The sequence below is a fragment of the Lissotriton vulgaris genome, unplaced genomic scaffold (assembly GCF_964263255.1).
Source record: "Lissotriton vulgaris unplaced genomic scaffold, aLisVul1.2 SCAFFOLD_359, whole genome shotgun sequence".
NCBI classification, from domain to species: domain Eukaryota; kingdom Metazoa; phylum Chordata; class Amphibia; order Caudata; family Salamandridae; genus Lissotriton; species Lissotriton vulgaris.
The window spans coordinates 140,186-162,715 of NW_028248520.1; the positions used below are offsets into that span (position 1 = coordinate 140,186).

General features: G+C 45.0%; 1 protein-coding gene across 1 annotated transcript in view; it reads right to left on the reverse strand.

Annotated features, from left to right (window-relative positions):
• LOC147664079 (uncharacterized) overlaps positions 1-22,530 on the reverse strand; it is a 120,268-nt gene that overhangs the window by 67,574 nt on the left and 30,164 nt on the right. The gene's annotated exons all lie outside the window — the stretch shown is intronic.

Consider the following 22,530-nt stretch of genomic DNA (forward strand, 5'->3'; position numbering starts at 1 on the left):
TTGTATCTGTTTGTCAATATTCCACTGCCCATGACAGCGCATTTCCATGCGCGAGTCCGGTCGCTACTGCTGACTCTTGTGTGGGCCGGAGGGCAGGCGAGAACATCTTGGGCCCTACTCACGCTCCCACTTCGACATGGTGGCCTTGGAGCACCCGACTTGAAGTTATATTCGCTGTGTGCGCAAGCGCAATTTTTGCACTTCTGGGTCTTCCCCACCCCTTACCAGCCACATTTGGCGGTGGAGCTGGCCGCTGTGGCCCCATCGCCGCTACGTGTGGAGCTGTATGGCAAAGTTTCGCGCCCTTCGAGAGATGTCGACACAGTTGAAATGATTCGCTGGTCCTGGCGCGAATTACAAAAAAAAGCTAAACTCCCCCTGCTTTATGCGCCGGCAATCCCACTACGTGGGCGAACTGTGACCACATTTGCTGACTTATACCCCAATGGGACCTTCGGAGAGCTGGGTGCTTGCGAAGAAGGCCAATCTGAATCCTTTTCTGACACGCTTCTATATCACTCCCTCAGGGAATCATGTAAAAAGCTCTGGCCCCAGTTCCCCGAGGAGCCGCCACAACTTGCTGCCCTCCAGAACTTACTCTCGAAACCCTCCCCCAAGAAACTGGTGTCTAGGCTATACAATTGCATGCAAGAGCAGGCCCCGATAACCGTCCCTACAGCCAGGCAGGCCTGGAGTGCTGATCTGGATCCATTCCTGACAGACGAGATGTGGGAATACTGCTGTAAACAACTCACGGCGTTGACACCAAATTACAGGTTGCGGTTGGTTCATTTTAAGTTCTTGCACCGATACTACCGCACCCCGGTATTGCTACATCGCATGGGCATCCGAAGCGATGCCTCGTGCTGGAAATGTGGCGGAGCTGACGCATCCTTCCTCCATGTGGCGTGGAGCTGCCCAAGACTGGTTGAGTACTGGTCGGACGTTTTCACTGCCATTAACCAAATCCTTCACCGAACTGATGCACCTTCTCCACTTCTGGGCCTGCTGGGGTATTTTCGGGACACGGAACCCAGTGATAGGAAACTGCATGCGATACTGCTCCTCTACGCCAAAAGACAAGTGGCAATACATTGGGGTCGCAAGGCCTTGCCTACGTTCACTGCGTGGGTGAGGGATGTGACGTATGCTCACACATTACTGGGAAACGATGCCTACCGCCTCCAGACCTAAAGACATTTGGGAGTCATTCCTGCAGTGGACAAGGGAAAGTGCAGATTCTACCGTCTCTGGGGACTCGCCTGATGTGGGAATTTCTGATGACATGGGGTGAAGTTTTTAGGCCATGTGTGTAGTCCTGCTGACTGGGTGCTTTCCGCTTGAGCGAGTTTGCTTTGTAACTGCGGAGCGCACCTATACCTGCCTTAATTTGAGATTTCTCTGAGATTATCCACCTTAGCACCAAGACCCCTTCCCAGGCTGTGTGATCCACTGAATTGATTTACTACCCCTTTCCCCCAATCTCCCCATGGGCGATGTTTGGTGGCCATCCCACCGCTGCCCCTGTCGCCATTCGACTTACTGGTACTGTTACCCGACCCAAGTGCACACTGCCTTGTGTATACGAGATGACATGTATGTTTGTTTCTTCCGCTCTGCACCAATGTACGTTGTTTTTTCTTTTGTGGTTGTTGTGGGGTGGTGGGAGAAAAAGGTGCCCGCAGAAATGTTTTATCTAAGCTGCTGCTTCATTATACTACGTACTGTTGCTCTTTTGAGGGTGGCGGATCAACACCGCAAGCTTGGGGGACGCGTTGCATGTCTGCGGCGCACAGAAAAGGTGAGACCATTTCCTTTGCTATTGCTGCACTGCTTGTCTACATGCCCTCCACTGGACTCCATGTTTATCCCGAATGACGCAATACACAATGAGCTGTAAGATTCTTTATGATTTAACTTTTTCTGTCTAACATTTGCCTATATAGCGGCCTGCCTCCGGGTTGTTGGCGAGACGCAGTGTAACCTTTGTTTTGTACAATAAATGTCTTAAGCAAAAAAAAAAAAAAAGGCTTACAGCTAGATTCATCAAGCATTTTTGCGAGTGCAAACGGTGCGAATCGCTAAATTCGGCCGTTTGCGCCCGCAAAAATGGCATTTGGAATTCATCAATGGGTCATGAATTCGCAATTTAAAAATCGCAAATAATTGCGATCGCAAAAATCGCATTTAAGGAATCTCAATTTGAGATTCCTTAAATGCTATTCATGAACCTTTGAAAAATTGCGAATTCGCTATTTTTTGCCACTATTTACAGCGAAGTCTGACTTCGTGGTAAATAGCGAAAACTGAGAAAAATGCACTTTTGTGCATTTTTCTAAGTTGTATGTTACACACACACATATGTCCTTTGGACATGTGTGTGCGCAACATCAGTCTACATTTTTCTTTCAGGGGTGCTACAGGGTGTCCTTTGGACACCCCTGGCACCCTTGAAATCGCATCCTTATTTGCGATAAGCAAATTGCTAATCGCAAATAAGGAATAACTCCCCATTCATTCCTATGGGCCTAAGGCCCATAGGAATGAATGGGGAGTTATTCCTTATCGCAAATAAGGAAGCTGTAGGAATCGCAGTTTATTTTGCGATTCCTACATGAATCCCGTTTTGCAAGTCCTTAATAGCGATTCTTCAATAACCGCTATTAACTACTCGCAAAACGGGACAATGATGAATCTGGCTGTTAGAATCGAAAAATCTGCTCGTTTGACAACCATATTTCAATCTCGGAGTAAAATTCCAGTTCAGATTCAGTGAGAATGGCTCCTTCACAATACAAATTGTCAATGTATCATTACTTTTCTGAAGAATTCAAAACCATTTAACTGATTTACACCAGGTCATACAAAAATAAAAAATGAAATGTCGTCTGTATTCAAGTTCCCTGTAATTTCTTCCCAATTATTTTGGCAATTGTTTACTAACAGCCCTTTAACGTATCAACACTGCAGGAAAACTATTACGTGTATTTTCTTTTTAGGTCTTGCCTAGGCAGCACGCATGAGCTGTCTGGGAGATGACCTTTAGAAATTAGTCAGCTCTTTTTCAGCGCTCGTGCTTGTGCTGGTATCCACCTTGGGGGAGCGAGCAGCGGCGCGTGCACTAATTGAAAAACACACATAGTCCGCGCGCGCTGCTCGCTCTCGCAAGGGGTATGCTAGCACAAGCACGAGTGCTTAAAACACGTTTGTGTTTAGCCTCAGCTTGCTCGCCGCACTTACACCACCTCCATTGCTGTCTTTCAGGCTTGTTTAACCTGAAATGTCGTAGTTGTTCCATTGTATCTTGCCTTTAAGTGTCCTTCGGGTTGTCTTTTTTTTTCTGTCAGTACTTTATCTTGCCTTTCATTTTCTCTTACTATTTTCCTCCCTTAAACTTTATTTCTGCTTTTCATTTTTTTCGCATTCTGTATTTCTTTCTCAGCTTTTCCTTTGTCTCTTCCAAGTCCGCTTTTAATTCTCTTTTAGGGTTTTCGCAGCCTAGTTTCTGTAAACAATTAAATCTGCTGTGTTCCCTGAAATGTACGCATTACGTCAGACCTTAGTGAAACGGATACCCATGCCGAAGATGAACTTGGAGGCACGGACGCGCAGATACTGACATCCTCGAAGGCCCGTCAAACTATGATTTTACAAATGTACCTAGCTTTTGTACCAAATGAAACCATAGTTTGTGTCCGGTTTTCTGTAGTTCTCCCCAGTGCTCCCAAATGCAAGTGAGCATTTCCTGGCTGTTTGCGACTTCTGGGTGGTGCCCTGCAAATGTGAGGGGGGTGCTAGGGCGGTGGTGCCCAACCTAGGTCCAGGAGGACTGGCTCCATGCCTATGAGAAGGGCCTCCAGTTAGTTTCATTGTGTATAGGCCTGCTTTATCTACTTACCTGCAACTCTGCCAAGGGACGTTGGACTGCCCTTGACTATAAACTGGCCAAACAAGTTCGCAGGTTAGTAATGCCTGACACCAAACTTCCCGTTATCAATGTGGGGTCACCGCCCACCTCCACAGTAACCACCAGGTCCGGAATTTATGCAGTAATCCCATCCCTTTAGCAAATAAGACAGCGACCTCCTCGTTGGGCTCACTACACTCTACCTCCTGTAGGACATGGGCGGCTTTGGCATCCCAAACTTTCTGGCAGATTGGGAGCTTTGCAAATCTCAACCCTTTTGGTGCTTCAAGTAAGGATAATCTGATTATGATTCCCATTTAAGGCAATTAGCCTCGGGTGGGGGAGGGTGGACGGGGTGTAAGGAGGGGGAGTGAAGCTGGGCTCCAGAAGCCTTTACTGTGTGGCGCCTCCACATGCTGACCGCAGCCTAGGGGTGCACGTCAGTCACTGGGGTTCAGCATGACCTAGCTCTTCCCTGATCTTGGAAAAGTCCCAGAGCAGAAGAGGGCCCTACTACTGCATATCCGATTGCGTGCCTACATCTCCTTCACGCCTTTAATTCATAAAGGTTTGGATTTTCTTTGCACAGAGATTGTTCCTCTATAAACTAAGACCTGCTGCACAAGTCCTTCCATTGGATGCTATATTTATATTCCAGTTCTAGCAGGGTGGCGTTGGCATTCCAAACTTTGAACAATACTATCTGCCTTCTCATCTACAGTGGGTGGCTAGATGGTTATTAGGCTGTTAGCTGCACAACACAGCAACTGCTCCCCCTACCCCCCATGGGAGATAACACGCCTTCTACACATCTTCACTAAAACATTACCACCCTGCTCCCGTCTTTTACAAGTGGCATATCATTTTTACCGGAGGAGCCATACCATCACCCGCTCAGTGATGTTATATGCTCTGCCGCTCCCATTACTTGGTACATCCCGTGGAGGGTTGATAACTTCCCTACTAGAAATAGATGCTTGGCATGCAGCAGAAATCCATGGTCTATGGGACTTTCATTGGGAAGGTTTTCTCCTCCCATTGGAGGGACTAGTCACTGATACTGGACTACAACCGGTACAATTTCTACTTCACAACTCCTTTATCTGGATGATCGGGGAGCACTGGGGCGCCATTCAGTAAGGACCCACAATACATCTAACGATTCAATATCTACATGTCATGAGGACAGGATGTCATTTAATAAAATGATTTGCTAGTTCATTACGTACACACATCGGTGTACCTCTCACTCCGTTACGATGCCATTCGGACCGTTAGCTGGGCCCCTCCTGTTCTGAGGAGTGACAAGGAGTGGCACACCATTCTGGCATACTCTTGGTGCCACGCAATGCACTTTTCAAGTTAATTCAATACTACATAATACACAGGGTCTACCTCAATCCACACAAAATCAACAACTACTTTCACCACAAAGATACAGTCTGCCTCTGCTGCCTCTCACTAGATGTTGATTCCGGCACACGTTCTGGTCATACCTCACACTCTCCTCATACAGGCTGGGTATTGCATATATCGTGGCCTGTTGTACAGGGAACCCCGTGCTGCACGCACGGAAGGTGTGCCTACTAGGTAGGTTTCACCATACCAAACAGAATAGATTGACTGCGTGGCTCCCAGACCTGGCTCTTTTGCTAGTTAAACGGTTGATCATCCGCAGATATAAGTCACCCCCCACCCCCAATCTCACTTCCTGGGCGCATTCCATGGAGGCCTGGGCTCAGGCTGTGAGCACTGCCTTGCTCCAGGAGGAGAAACTCTGCTCAATGAGATGCAATCTTTCTTGAAAGATGATCATCATCCTCCCTGAAGCCGCTGCATCTTCTATCCACATGTGATTCTAGGTATCACCAAATGGCCACGTTGACCCCTGAAACTGGATTTCGCCTTTGAGAACCTCTGAGAGTCCGATAGAGGCTATGGGTGTGAACCCCTGCTCACAATGTTGGCATCCTAGGGGATTGCAGGAGTAGGTGAAATCTGGGCCTTTTAAAGAGTGTGCAGCTTCTGCTCAGACTGCCGGCCTTCAGCGCTCGTCCACATCCTTTCATCCTTTCTCTTTCATGGGATGTCTTTCTTCTACCGGGGTCAAGTAAATAAACAAATAAAATGACAAGGTGCATGGCTACTGCTTATATCTCCAAGTCCCATTCTTACCCTTGTGGCATCCATTGACTCATTTGACAGTATCTCTTTCTGGCACATGTCACTTTATGGATTACTGGGTCTTATCCGATTATACCTCTTCCCCCTCTTTGGTTTATGAGCACCCGACATACCATCGCATCTGTGGTTAAGCTAGTTAGTCCTTATCTCCTTAACCGGGCACAAATTCAGCCGCAGTGCGGGAATTTTAATGAGTGGGAGGGCCGCGGCGACCAACGGACGTGCGCCGCGATAGCCAGGTAGTGATTGTGAAGGCCGTTGGCTGACGCGAGCATGGAAAGGGTTATTATGACTATAATTTGAAGGTCTCTCTCACATACTGCTTCCCAGAACATGATAACTGTACCTTGGAGGTCATCACAGAGAAATAACAAGCATTGGCATAGCCAATAGGTATCGCCTTTGGGACCTTATAAGTGTTTACTTATGCAGCACAATATCCTGTGGCATGGCTAAACATTTATAAGGTCCCAAAGCCGAGAACTATTGGCTATGCCAATGCTTGTTATATGATTTTATGTGTCTCCCTCATTGCCACAAAAACCAATTGCGAATAGATATATATAAAGATGTAATAAACATGTGCCTTTACTCACTAATGAATGCCATCTTTTTCTTTGGATTTATTTATTTTTAGCATATGTAATTTGGTTAGTGTAATTGAGAATTATTGTGCAAAGTGTTCCCTATATTTTTGTTGTAACCAGACACCACCGAAACAGCACTTCTGAATACAGGGATAAAGATTAGCACTTCTGATAAAAGGAGAAAGAACTAAAATCATGCCAAAAGTTTTAACGAACAGGGAAATGAAAATGTAGCATACAATAGTAATTTTACTGCTCCTTACTCCTACATGAAATAACCAGATTTTTGAGAGACGCATAGCTCCAGGGCAGGTGTTGCTATCCTGCCGTCCTAACGATTGAAACTAGTTCTTACAGAGTGAATTTCTCCAACTGTATCAGAAATGTGCTACAGATGCACATCTACTGTGGACATCAGATACTCAGTGGTAGTACTTGTTATTCCTTTTCAGTAATTAAAATGGTGGTTTGGGGAGTAAAACCACCCTCTTAAGGGTATTTCCATAATTTAGCAAATTATTTGCAATTCATAACTTCAAGGCTTTTATTCAAACTTCAAAATTGCCTTAAGCTGGAACTTCTGTTTAAGTATTTTGAAGTGTGCCATAATTCATCTGAGTGAAACCCCGAAATTTGGAGGTAGAAACTCGGTAAAATGTTTGAGCGTGTGACTAAACACTACACAAGCTTCAGAGACTAACTAAAGGCACGCGCCTTCCAAATAGATTTTGAGCAGCATGTCTGGTTGCTCAAACACCATGAGCAGATCTCATTCGAGGGCAATGTGTTGTATGTTACAAAATTTAAGACCCATATTTCCTCTTGCATTTATTCACCTTGACTGCTCAGTTTCTTTCCACATCATCAACTAGCAGACCTCTCTAGCAATTGCTGACATAAGACTCTTCGGCTAGTTAACTCAGAAGTGGGATAGCAACGTGGTTACATAAGTAGAGAATGTAGCCTTGTGTCTAGAGTCATCGACGTTCAAGCTGGGGAACCGTGTTCGTGTCTGCGATATTACCAAAATACAAACCCGGAACTTCACAGTATATGTTAATGAGAAATGCATCCATGCATCCATTTTTGGCATAAGGAAGCTTTTTGCTAAAAAAAATAGAGCAACAAGAAGCATAATTCTGCAATGCCAGGAGTCAGGCAGCTCAGAATGCAGGACTAGCAGAAGGTTGTGGTGCAACCGCATTTCTCTGGGATGCGCTAGTTATTTAATGTAAAACGAGCCCTGCCTGTGAAGGAGCCGCCGCTGGGGGAAAAGGAATAAAGCCAGACCAATATGATGGCTCTGAAATGTTTTGCAACCCGCCAGAGAGGGAGGGCATATGCTCGGTGCAAGAAAAGGGCACAAGCAGATCGGAGAACAAAAAACGTACACAATGCGTGTGGAACAGGCACAGGGTGGGAGAATAGATGGGGATTGTAGAGGGGCGGGAGGAGAGTGAAGGCAGCTTCACGGATATGGTGATAGATGAGAAACAACGCTTTTTAAAAACACGTTGCAAACACAACGCTCACATTACAACGTAACAAAAAAACAAGCAAGCCTTGCAAAACAAATAATGTTTATTTTTTTACAAAACACTTTTGAAAGTACCACGACAACATATAAAAAAGCAAACAGGTAAAAGCAGGGGTGCGCACCCGCGCCATTAAAAAAAAAAACAGTAAAAGTGAAAGCAAGGGTGCGTGTGTTCGCCGGCAAACATACACGCTAGTGATGAGCGCGCGCAGCAGCACGAAAATGTTAAAGTGATCGCGCTGGAAGGGAGGCAGATGGCAGCTGCGTGCGTGCACACCCGCGTGAACACATGCGCTAAGCCACCAGGCAGCCCTTTGAAAACCCAGATACTAAATGTCTCGCAGAGCAACGCATGCGCTTGCTCAGCGAGACCTAAAAACACTTCCCACATAGGCACAAAACAAAAACTGCACTGCCCAACCACGCAGCCTACACATTGGAGCTTGCTATTTGCGTGGGTTAGTGCTTTAGCTTTAGGGCACCCCTTAGATGTAGTAGGAGCTGAACAATTGCTGCAACACAATAGTTATCATTGCTAGCCCTGGCTCCTTTGCCTACAGTATCTGTAAGACTTCCAGTATCCAGTTCTTTGCATCTAGGCTTGTGATGTTTAAGTTGGTTATATAGAGTAATTGGTGATTCGCTATTTACTGGGGTTATAACTACACTGTCATTTATTAGATTTTATTTGTTTTTGTGGTTGTATTAATTGAGAACCTTTTTTATTAAACTTTATTTACAATTTTCATGTTGATATACAACAAGCATTAATTGGTTACTCACAGCAGCCATACAAAACAAGCATTGGCATAGACAATAGGTCTCGCCTTTGGGACCTTATAAGTGTTTAGTTATCCAGCAACAACATCAGCTATTTCATGGCTAAACACTTAAAAGGTCCCAAAGGCGAGACCTATTGGCTATGCCAATGCTTGTTTGTACATTTTGTATACATTGGTCGAGTTGGGGTGCATTCATTGAATCAATAAATAGCATCTGGAATTGACTAATTGTCTCAGAAGTAACTACGGAGCTGCTCCCAGACACACTAATCAATATACTGCTTAGTGATCTTTCTTTTGGACTACTAGAACTCGTACCCATTGACGGACTCCACATGAAACTTTAAAAAAAATATATATATATATAATATATCTTCACATAAATCTAATCTTGGAAAGCATTTTTCTGATGATTGGTCATGATGGAAAGGTTATGTGGAAAGAGGACTTCAAAATGTGATTTATTTTTTTTACGCGCACGACCTATTGACACCAAACCTTTAAAAGAAGTTCAAGGTTGCCACTGTGAGATCCCTTTTTGGTTTGATACACATCAACTGAGCAGTTTCTTAAAAGTCCACTAAGGGTCACAATAGTTATAGGTAGATGGTGGGCTGGCCTTCAAACCAAAATTGGACCGGATCCGTTATCTGATTGATTGCCAGGACATAAACTGTCACTTGGTGGCATACTTCGTTGGGAGTGCTGTTGCACTGCAACAGGTTTGTAAAATATATGTTTTTCGGACACTACTATATTTGTCTAGGGAATCCTTAATCCAAGTTTAAATCCACATAGTTTCCTCCATGCCAGACTAGAAGGAAGACCTCCAAGTCTAGTACTAACTCTACATGCTGTAACAAAATGTACTGATTCCATTTAGTCCTGTCCAACACAAAACAAGACTGAATGTACTGGCTACTTACCAGCGTTTGGTCAAGAAAATACAAACGCTGTAAAAGCTTCCTGCCTTTGTACACCAACACACCCAGAGTAAGAGTAACCAACCTGCACAAGCACATATATCATGTGTGTAATTGTGAATGTTATTTTTCTATGTCTTACTTTTTCTGCTCGTGATGTATAATTTCTAAGTGTGTTTTTCCTGGTTTTCCACGTTTGTCTGTCTTATGTTGTATGGTCATACCATTATGTGCCGAGTGAAGCAGGGCTGATGGTCATGTTCTCAGTGCAACGCCTGTGTGTACTGATACACAGTGGAACTGCAAGCAGACCATTGAGAAAATACATGGCTTATAACTTCAGATCAAGTTGACAAGCCTACACAAAGCCTTGAGAAATTAAAACTTGTCCGCTCAAGATTGTACTTGGAAAGTTTTAGGCAGACTGGGCTGGGGAAAAGAAAGTTATATGTGGAATATGCATAGTTCCTTGTCTACTTTTAATTTCCCATAGGCAATTATTGGAAACCGACCAACCCAAAACTACTGCCGTTTCCTGTGGGAACTGGAGTAATGGTTAATGGGCACACGACATGACTGAAGAGCCTTTGTCAATGAAACAAGCGCTATTTCTCGTGAGGGAAGCGTGAGGAGTGTGATTGTCCTTCTTCCAATTGGCTTTTGTCATGAAGTGCCTTTGTCCCAATACCCACCAGCCAGCTGTACACGGAGTATTGCAGACATGGATACAGAGCATGTTGCAATCCATGTCCTGTGCCCAATACCAGGGAGGGCCTTTAAGTATTGTATGAATGGGTGCTGGGCACATAATATGGTTTAAGGCCTGTGTCCAGAAAACATAAGTGGGTACAAGGGACATGGATACTGGCACGGGGCATGGTCGAATGTACATGGCTACAAGCTATGCCCTGAGAGGGCAGCAGGCAAGGGTGCTGGCAGACCATCCCATGTGGTTCTCTTGGTGGAGTACAAAGTAAATGATTACAAAGTCAAATACATTTACTTAAAAAAAATGCAATTAATGGGACCTTCTAATTCTATACGAAGTTAAAATACCGGTCTAATTTGGAAAATAAATGTCACAGCCTTCAGGGCACTAAGGGTCGAAAACGTAGGAGTCACATTCCTTTGCCAGTTATGGTTATCTATGTAACCTTAACCTGCAACCTCTAAACACTGCTCATGAACATGAGTGGCATCATAGATGATATACCTGATGACATCATGTAAGGTGCAAGCCATGGCCTATGTGCATGGTGCACGGGCCGTGTCTGAATGACATTCCACATACATGCTGGGGTACATTGGTCTCGTGTATGTAGATCGCAAAGGTCATGACCCCTGGTAAAAGGTGCAGTGAGGCAAGCAGTATTTTGGAACTTGTGATGAGCATTGATCCCGTGGGGAAAATGTGCTAGGGGTCGAAAATTCCTCCTTGGTCTGTCAGTCAGGGTGCAAGGGTGATGTAAGGCAGTTTTGCTCTTTGTAGTAACTTTACATGCACATATCCTCAACACACATTCCTCCCTCGCCTCCGCCTCCTCCACTTAAATCGCAGTGCCCTACAGGCAGCTTAAAACATTTCCGCCCTCTAAGTTCAGATTGGGAAAAAAACTTAAAACCGCAAAAGCCGTCTGATCAGCTACAGATCTCTGTGCCCTCGAGCCCCACTCCACCCCCAGCCCTCTGCTTCGTACGGCGCCGCCAAGGCAGAGCTCCTGTCACCCCTCTGCCTGGGCGCGGCCTGGGTCCGAGGCGCGAGCACAGGTGATCGGAATACAGACATCACTAGACACGGCTCGAGCTCAGCAGCTTTAAAGGCGGCTCCCATGCAGGTACCACAAAGCACAGGGCACTGGATGCAGGGGTTTACGGGGATGCAGCATGTTTTTAAGCTTACGATCGTCCCCCAACGGCCCCACCGTATGATACAGTGCTCTGGAAGGGAGCCTGGCTGCTGGCTCCACTGGGTCTTTCTTTGCTGCCCACGGGGTGCCGTTCTTTCTTCGCTTTCTCTGCATAGGCACTGGTGTATAGATGCATCAATTTATCCTTCTGGCTTCCCCCACTATGTGGTGCCCTATGGCTGCATCCGGTCACCAGCTGCCTTTCAATGACATTGAACCACGTTTCATCCAAGGATGGCTTCGTACGTGAAGCACCTTCTTAAAAACAAGCTTTGGTAAAAGCAATATGTTTGCTATGTGAGTAATAATAAGCTGTTTTTTTGTAGTAAGTTGTAGCTTGGTTGCGCAATATAAGTTACTGAACACTCCGTAAAAGTGTTATGACTTGTTTATTGAGAAAACCAATATATTGTGCAGTAACTGGTGGTGATTTAATGGGGGAGATTAGGTAAAGAGCAGAGGACAAAAGAAAACAAATGCAGTGGACAAGCACGCTGGAGCTTTGGGCCCTGTGCCACTGCACTTGTTGCACCATGCAAATCATATCGCTAAGCCTTGCAAGATAGCTGTGCTTGTGACTGCTGTCTTAGTAGCAATATACAGCAATGATCAATGTGCAGTGGGTATCCTGGAATGTTTGACCCCCGTGCAACTGCACCTGCTGCACCATCCAAATCATAGCCCTAGTGCCTGCACGATAACTGTGCTTGTGACTGCTGGCTTAGTAGCAAGATATAGCAATAATAAATGCGCAGTGGGTTTACTGAACCTTTTGGCCCTTCTGCCATTGCACCTGCTGCACCATCCGAATCACGGCCCTGGTGCCTACAAGGTAACTGCACTTGTGACTGCTTGTTTAGTAGCAACATACAGCAATGATGGGTGTTCAGTGGATTTCCTGGATCTTTTGGCCCCTGTGCCACTACACCTGTTGGACCATGCAACAGGGTCGTCAAAGGGACTACCTTGGCGACTGTTCATGAAGATGACACTGAAGTTGAACCACTTGCAATGAACGGTGCGCCACAGCACAGCTCCCTGGCTGGCTCTACCTCCTCCGAGGAGAACAAGACACCTCCAGCAATGGGTACCCAGAAGCAACTTATGAAGGAAGGGGTGGGGTGGGGGTGTCACACGGAGGAAAGCTTTCTGCTGTGTGGCTATCTGTACCTCCTCTGAGGAGAATGAGAAGATGAGCTTTAATATTTATTTATGTATATATTTAACAATTTTGAGGGACATGCAAGCAAAATATATGGTATAATAGCACTTTAGACTGCAATAAAAGATACATTAGGGATTATCTGTAACAGCAGCGGCAGGTGAGGGGGGGGCAGTCCGAAAATGAGCCGTGGACTGAGGGGGGCTGTGTTGAGGAGGGATAGCGAGGAGCAGCGGCAAAGTGACCCAACCACGATTGCAGAAGGAAAGGAGTGCCACTGAACGCGCAAAATAAAAAAGCTGTGGTACTGCTTTGTGTGAACCCATGTAACAGCAATTCCTTAATAAGTAAATCGATTATTATAGTGTTAAAGTGATTACAATGATTTGTAATCTGATGCGATTCTGTGGTAAAGTAACTCCGCTTGTTACTGCTTGCTTAGTAGCAACATATAGCAATAATCAGTGTTCGGTGGGCTTCCTGGACCCTTTGGCCCCAGTGCAACTGTACCTGCTGCACCATCCAAATCATGACCCTGGTGCCTGCAAGGTAACTGCACTTGTGACTGCTTGCTTAGTAGCAACATATAGCTATAATTGGTGTTAAGTGGGTTTCCTGGACCTTTTGGCCCCTGTGCCACTGCACCTGGTGCAGCATGCAAGAGGATTGTCCAGGGGGCTGCTTTGGCGACTGTTCACGAAGATTAAACCAAAATTTAACCACTGTCCCTCAGCACAGCTCCCAGGTCCTCCCAGGTCCTTCTCCTCTGGCTGGCTGTACCTCCGAGAAGAACACATCTACAGCAGCCGAGGAGAATGGGGGGCATAGTTGAGGGGAGTTTGTGAGTAGCGGAGGCAAAGTGACCCAGCCGCAATTGCTAAAGGAAGGGGGACCACAGTGAGTGAGGTTTCTGCAGTGCAGCTAGCTGTACCTCCGAGGAGAATGTGACACATTGAGATTTTATATTTATTTATGTATATATTTAACAATTTTGTGTAGCACTCAAACAAAAATTAAGGTATAAGAGAGCCTAAGACTGCAACAAAAGATACATTAGTGTTTATTTGTAACAACAGCAGCAGATGTGACGGGGGACAGTCAGAACATGAGCCATAGGCTGAGAGGGGGGCCATGTTAAGGGAGGTTTGCAAAAAGCGACTGAAAAGTGACCCAGCCGTGACTGCCAAACAAGAGTACCAAAAATTGAACAAAAAGGGGCAGGACAGAACATATGACATAACGGCCAGGAATGCCAACCCTGGAGCTGGGGAGACCGATTTAAGTCTTGGACTCGGTTCAGCATCCTGTACAAGGCTGCTAAAGTCAGCAGACTCACAAATACGTTTGGGGGATGAAAAGGAGCACTTGGGCCTTGGGACGTTGATAAGAGCAAACACATGGGGAGCATCAGTAAATAGTGTGCAACAACCAATGGAAACAGAGGAAAAGTAAGTGGCAAGCACACAAACAATAATAAGTAAGGCAAGGATGTAACCCCCTTTTAAGATTTAAATTAAACACAATAGTGATATTCCCCTGAGGCGGAAAGCCGGGGGCTTAGGGCTGGAGTTTCGAGCTATTGTTCATACTTGTTTTACCTGAGATTTTACAATTGTTTTCGTGTCAATACTTGATGATTTTAAAAATTGGATTTTAATAATAGCTGCAAACTGTGAAATACTGACCCGATTTTTAACCTGCACGCACCGCTTTATCTTGGTCATTAACGCTGACGGGGGGCCTCGGGTCCTCGGATTCTCCTGGTGTCAGCTGCCGACCCTCCGCACAGCCGATTGGTCGCTGACGCGGAAGGGGGCATAGAAACCGCCATCTTGGAGGGAGGGGAAGGTCAGCGGACTAGTTCTCGCAGCCTCACGCCCTCCTCACGCCCCATTAAATGATCACGAGATCTCGCCCGCGCAGCGGGCGCGCCGGCGGCGCGCCGAAGGCGCGCCAAAGGCGGGCCCGTCTGCGCCCGTCCGCGCCGGACCCGCGCCCAGCGCCATAACCCCTGTCAATTTTCCCCCAGACCCTAGTAAGAGACTGTGCTATGATTACAAGCAGCTCTGGGAATTAGGGGGGAACAAACTGAGGAGTGGATGTCAGAGGATGGCCCCGGATAAGGATCTACAGGTGGGGTTACACTACTGTTCCGCTTGTAAAGCTATGATCCCTCCCATTACTGGGGATAGAATTAGAGCGCTCTCTCAGACTCCCAGGCACACGAATAGACGAGGAAAAATAACCATAAATTGCATATTAATTAATGCTAGGTCCCTGGTAAAGCACAGCATGGAGTGTGCAGATTTGATTCTCGACTCTAATGCACAAATTGCCTTTGTCACTGAGACCTGGACGGACGCAGCTTCAGGTCCTGACCTGGTAAAAGCAACACCACCTAATTTCCTTAGTTTCGTCTTGGATAGACCAAAAAAGAGGGGTGGAGGGGTGGCCATTATTTACCACACTTCCATCCAAGGGCACTTCTTTCCAACTTCCTCCGGGGCGTGTGAGGCCCTGGGGTTTAAGCTGGATCTCTCCAACCATTACTCCTTTAAGGGATGCCTGCTTTACAGACCCCCTGGGGCGAAGTCCCGCTTTCTCGAAACAGTTGGCAGTATCTTGGAGGAGGCGGTTGGGGCTGACTCCTTTACTGTCTTGGGGGACTTTAACTTCCATTTGGAAGATCCCGCCGACTCAGATTCCTTGGCCTTATTAGACGTAATGTCGGTAGTGGGCTTGATCCAGTCGGTAGTAGGGCCAACCCACCAGGCTGGCCACACTTTAGATGGAATCTTTACCAATAGCTCTGATCTTATGTTCCAAAAAGCCGAACCCCTACCCTGGACAGACCACGGGGTGGTGCGGTTCACCATTCTTATTCCTCAGGCTAAAACAGTGACAGGTGAGGGGCAAACTAGCAGTATGTGTAGGCCATGGAAAAACATCAAAGCAAATGACTTGGAGGAGTTGCTTCTTGCCTCTGACCCGGCCCGACCGACAGACGTAAGCATAGCCTCTTCCGAATATACAGACTGGATTGATCATGCTTGCCTTAAGTTGGCACCCCCTAAACGATGTCGACCCGCTAGGTCAGTGCCATCAGCCCCCTGGTACTCGGACGTCCTTTGAGATGCCAAAATAGTATGCAAAAAGCTAGAACGGATTTGGAGGTCCACCTATTTGGAGCATGACAAGGATAAGCTTAAAGCCGGCCAAAGGGCCTATAAAGACGAGATCAGGCAAGCCAAGAGGGCATACTTTACGGAGCGTATTGAGAAGGCTAAGAACTCCTCAAAAGAACTTTTTGATACTGTCACCAGTCTGGCCTCTCCTAAGGCGGTGATGGTCCCGCCTAATCTAGAACTATGTGAGTCCTTAGCAAAGTTCTTTCAGAATAAAGTGCAGGTGATATTTACCTCTCTTGAACCTCAGGTGGCTCAGAGCCTCCATGACACTCCCCATAGGAGTTCCCATGCGGGATCCACTGGAGCTACTTTCTCAACCTTTAAACCTGTGGAGGCAGAGGAAGTAGCAAAACTGTTGCTAGCCACCAAATCTGGTTCACCTTATGATCCTTGCCCCACTTCTATTGCTAAACTGGCGGTTGGCCCTATTGCGAACCAACTGGCAGGGATTTTCAACTTAATGTTTGAAAAAGGCAATTTCCCTACGATCTGGAAACGGGCCTCAATCAGCCCGCTCCTCAAAAAACCCTCCCTTGATATTGCGGACCCCAACAGCTATAGACCTATATCCAGGTTGCCACTGCCTGCGAAATTGGTTGAGAAAATTATGAACTCCCAACTCTGTTCTTTCCTGCGCAATTCTAAAGGTTTAGACTCAGCACAACATGGTTTTAGAGAGGGTCATAGCACTGAGACGGCTCTGATTAAGTCCACAGAGGAGATCCGGAAGGTGCTTGACGAAGGGGGCCAGGCAGTGCTGATTCTTTTAGACCTGTCAGCAGCCTTCGATACCGTCCACCATGCATTGTTACTTGATCGGTTGGAGGGCTGCGGGGTTCGCGGCCAAGCACTCAAGCTCCTGGAGGCCTTTTTAACTGAGCGGGTACAAGTGGTGGCCATGGGGGAATATGAATCAAGACCTTTCGAGCTCCCGGGGGGGGTCCCGCAGGGATCCTCCCTAAGCCCCACTTTATTCAACATCTACGTAGCCGCTCTTGCCCCCGTAATCAGATCCTTCGGGTTCGAGTTAACATCATACGCCGATGACACCCAGATTGTGGTCTCGGTGCTCCCGGGGACTGAGAGGGAGGTGGCAGGCAGGTTTCAGGATTGCATGTCGGCAGTCAGCTCTTGGATGGCAAAAAGCTGTTTAAAACTGAACTCATCAAAGACTGAGGTGATCATCTTTGGCCCAAGTACTAATCTTTGGAGCCCTAACTGGTGGCCCACTGATATGGGGGCCCCTCCCATCCCTGTTACAAAGGTGAAGAATTTGGGGGTCGTTATTGATAACCTTCTCACCTTTAAACCCCAAGTCAATGCGCTGAGTTCCTCAGTACATTACATTCTGAGAATTATCAGAAAGGTTCTACCGTACCTTCCTGAGGGCTGTAGAAAGACGGTGGTGACTGCCCTCGTTCTATCACGCATTGACTATTGTAATAGTCTTTTTCTCGAGGCACAACAGGGAGTGCTCAACAAGCTTCAAGTCTTACAAAATGCGGCTGCCCGCTTGATTGGGGGTTTGCCCAAGTTTTCCTCAGTCTCTAAGGAGTTGGATAAATTGCACTGGCTTCCGGTACGGAAACAAATTAGGTTCAAGGCCCTCTGTATTGTCTTTAAGGCACTGCATGGCCTTGGCCCAGTGTTCCTTCAAGATCTTTTTCAGTGGTATAGACCAGGTAGACAATTGAGGTCGGCCAGTCTGGGGCTGGTTAAAACCACCCGAATCAAGAGGGCACGCTGGGGTGGAAGGAGCTTTGTCAGGGGAGCTGCGAAGGCGTGGAACTCCCTCCCTCTCTCCCTCAAACTTAATACTAATCTCCTGGCATTCAGGAAGGATCTAAAAACATGGCTTTTCTCCCAATAAGTACCTAGACTTTCGCTTCTTTGGAACTATCACTTTAGCGCCAGGACGCCGACCGGTATCAGTGCGCTCTATAAGTGTAAAAAATAAATAAATAAATAAATAAATAAATAAGGATTTCACACACATATCGCAAAAGCTTTGCAGGAGAAACCAGGGGCCTGAATGTGCATGCTACTAAACGCAAAATGTTCTTCATAGCTTTGCAACGTAACCTGGTTATCGAATGTTATCTGGGGATTTCGCTTCCCTCAAACTGTTCACAAACAATCCTTTGCTGCTGCCCCAGTATTAGTCTAATCGAGTCTTAGTTGTATTTTGCTTCTGTGTGCTCTGAACTATATAATTACATCCCTAATTGAATTTATTTTTTGAAAAGTGAGGGAATACCATAACAGTATAAAAATATTATATATATATATATATATCTCAACACACAGTTATGGCTATTCCCCAAGCCTCTTGTTCGGCGGGCACACAGCAGGGGTAGCCACCCCCGTAAATTAACACGATTTAACCAGCAGGTTCCCTCCTCCAGTCCCGGGAAGAAACCACACAGGAGCCGTGGCCACGATTCAAAATTGCAGTTTAATGCGAATCACAAGGACCTACGCGTTTCGGAGTAAAACACTCCTTCCTCACGGGCAAAGAGCGTAAATTCCAACGGGATGAACAGGATTACATCCAAGGCAGAATTTTTACTTTCGCCCGAAAATACGATAGTCTCAAAAAGAATTATCCTATGCAGAAAATGACATCCAGTGCTAGTGAATCTAGTATAAGTGATGATGGCTCAACACGAAGCACCTACCAGTCAAAAAACTGGTCAGTTTTAGAGGAGGTCGAATTGGTCAATCTGGAGAAGAATATTGCGAGAGGCGGAGGAAGGGGAAGAGGAAGGGGGAGACGACCATACCCCAACCAAAGATACAGAGGAAGAGGCAGGGGGCAGCAAAATCAAACAACCCCCACATCAGTGCCAGAAAAACCCGCAGGGCAAAACGAAGAAAAACGCCAGTACCCACTACGCAATCGCAATCCGAGGCCAACTTAATAGTGAACCTTTCTGACCACCACTGACAGAAACAGAACAGCGTGTCTTGAATAAAGGCTTATCTTTCTGTCCTGAGGCTCATTTTGATTACACGGAAACACGCATAGACTTCTATAAATACGTGAGGAAGCTGAAACTCGCAAAAGTACATGTCAATAATCAAATGGAACCCGTTACCAATGTGGATGAGAATATGGACACAGTTCTTTTTGAAACCATTGCAGATATTCCAGACATGAAAAACAGCTTTGAAACATTATTTGACCTGGATGGAGCCTCTATATCAGAAGCTGAATTCTTAGAGGAGTTAAACATTCCAACAGATGCCAGACCAGCAACTGGCTTAAAAAAAAAAAAAAAAAAAAAAAATCAAGATACTACCCAATCTTGTCACCAGGCAACAAAATAGATTTGTTTTCAGAAGCAATAATAAAAGAACTTGACAATCTATCCAAAGTCAGAAACAAGACACGGGAAAATCTTTCAAAAACAGAACGTGCAGCCATCAAAACGCTAATGAATAATGACAAAATCACCATAAAACCAGCGGACAAGGGGGGCAATATTGTCCTCCTGAAGACAACTGACTACACATGGGAGGCCATGAGACAATTAAATCAAACAAACAACTATCAAAAATTGACAATGAATCCATTTGCCAGCATGAGAAAAGAACTACAAGAACATTTGGAAACATGGCATAAGAAAGGTTTAATAGATGATGATGAGAGAAAATATCTAACGATTGACCATCCTATAATACCATGTATATATTTTCTCCCGAAAATTCATAAAACCTTAAATCAACCACCAGGGAGGCCAATTGTTTCGTCATGTGGATCATTGTATGAGAACATTTCCAACTATGCAGACAAATTTTTAGCCCCTATTGCCCAAAGTCTTCCGTCTTACATAAAAGACACTGGAGATTTTTTGAGAACCTTAATGGATGTGACCTGGAACCCTGATTTCCTGCTAGTAACTATTGATGTAGTCTCACTCTACACGTCGATCCGCCATGATATCGGAATGCAGGCTTGCGAATACCATCTGAAACAACGGAATATCACATATCTAGACCACTCACAAATGCTAATGCAAATGATTGATCTCTGCTTAAAAAACAATGTATTCCTGTTTAACAAACAACTCTTCAAACAAATCTGTGGGACTGCCATGGGCATTTCTCTATCACCAAACTATGCTAACATCACGATGGGGTGGTGGGAAAAAACTATCGCATGGAATGAAGAAAACCAAGAAGATCTGGAACGAATAATGTTATGGGTTCGTTACATTGACGACCTATTCATTATTTGGCATGGTACTGATGAACAATTCAAACTCTACTTCAATAAACTAAACAAGAATGAAGTCGGACTGCAATTCACATGCAATACAAGTACAAAAGAAATAGATTTCTTGGACACTAAAATATATGTACACAATGGGAAACTGGAATCCACGTTATTCCGAAAAAAGACAGCCACAAACAGTGTACTTCACGGCACAAGTTTTCATCCCACACCTCTTTTGCGGAGTATACCGTATGGTGAATTCACTAGACTTAAGAGAAATTGTTCCCTACCAGAAGAAGCAGAGAAAGTCATTGAAGAAAGTAAATGTCGATTCAGAGCGAGAGGCTACGAGGAAAGAGTGTTAACCAATTGTAAACGCAAAATTGATCAAAAAACACGAACCCAAACATTGATGGAACAACCGAAAAAAATTGAAACCAATACTCCTCCAAGACTAATAATGACTTATAGTAAGGTAAGTTCAAACATTGCCCGCATAATGAAAAAATATTGGCATGTGCTAACAAAAGATCCTGATATTGGCACTACCATTGGAAATGCTCCTTTAATAACATATAAAAAGAACACTTCACTGAAAGACTTACTGGTTAAGAGCCACTTTCAAGAGAAACCAAAACAGAATTGGCTGGATACACAACGAAATGGATTTCAACCCTGCAATTCTTGTAAGGCTTGCAAAATTGGAAAAACCATGAAAATGATTGAGGAATCAAATGGCAAGTCCATGAAAATAGAACAACAAATTTCATGCAGCTCTAAAAACGTTGTTTACATAATCCAATGTAAGTGTGGAATGAAGTACGTGGGGAGCACAACCTGCATGTTGAAGAAAAGAATTTTAGAACATATAAGGGCAGTAAAAAACTCCAACATGCAATATGCCACTGCCAAACATATGAGCATATGCCAGAATGGAGATTGGAGGCAAATGCATTTCTTTAGTGCAAAAGTATTGGACAAAATGGAACGAGGGGGAGACGTAGTCCGTAGACTACGACAAATGGAGTCGCGGATGATCATCAGACTCCAGACCAAGCACCCGAAGGGGATAAACTTTGGAGAGGACCTGCACATTCACCTGGATTAATCAACCTCAGAAGGAAATTGGGTACTATACCCTGAATTCTCAAAGATAAAACATTGAACATCATATAAAGACTAGGGTACTATACCCAGAATTATGAACATTACATTAATGTTACCAAAATGCTGAGATTAACAAGCATGCCAAGTCTTTCTTTCCTTTTAAAAATATTTTTTTCACTGAAATGTAACAAAAACTACATATCCCATAATGCCTCATAATTGGCTAACTATGGGCCAGTATAAATACAAACACTGTAGAGGGACTAACCAACCGTGAACAAGGCCGTGTAAGGCTGAAACGCGTTGGTGGGGTGAAAAGTCTTGAAATAAATAAGGCTTAACAAAGACATCCTGATTGTGCCGCCTCCTTTGTTATCCAAAATATATATATATATATATATATATATATATATATATATATATATATATATATATATATATATATATATATATATATATATATATATATATATATATATATATATATATATATATTACAATTCTGTTGAAAAATGAAAGCTTGTGTTGTGTTTTATGGTTTTCCTTTATGGGTGTGAATGTTTCCATCTCACCCCATCGCTCCTTTGTTCTAGTGTGAACATGTTTACATTCTAGGAGTTCATTGCTGTTCACATGAGTATTTCATACTCTGGTTGTTTAACTTGGCAATACCGGACTGACTTGTTATGTCAACACAGCAGTTTCAATTTTGTTGCACTTATTTTTGTTATTGTCCTCATTTTAAATGAAGGTTCATTCCAACCAAAAGAAGATTCTAAGAAGTAGCTGTGGGAGCCCACTACACTACAATCTACTGTGACCACGATGAGCAAGCAGCAAAGACAGGCTGAGCCATCACATCTTACCAGGAACACCATCAGCAAACAGAGACTACAGTCCATGGCACTGCAAACTTATCAGGAATACCATATGCAAGCAGTGAAGAGAGCTCATGCTATCACAACCTATAACAGGAATACCATAAGCAAGCAGTGAACACAGCTCATGCTAGCACAACCTATCAGGA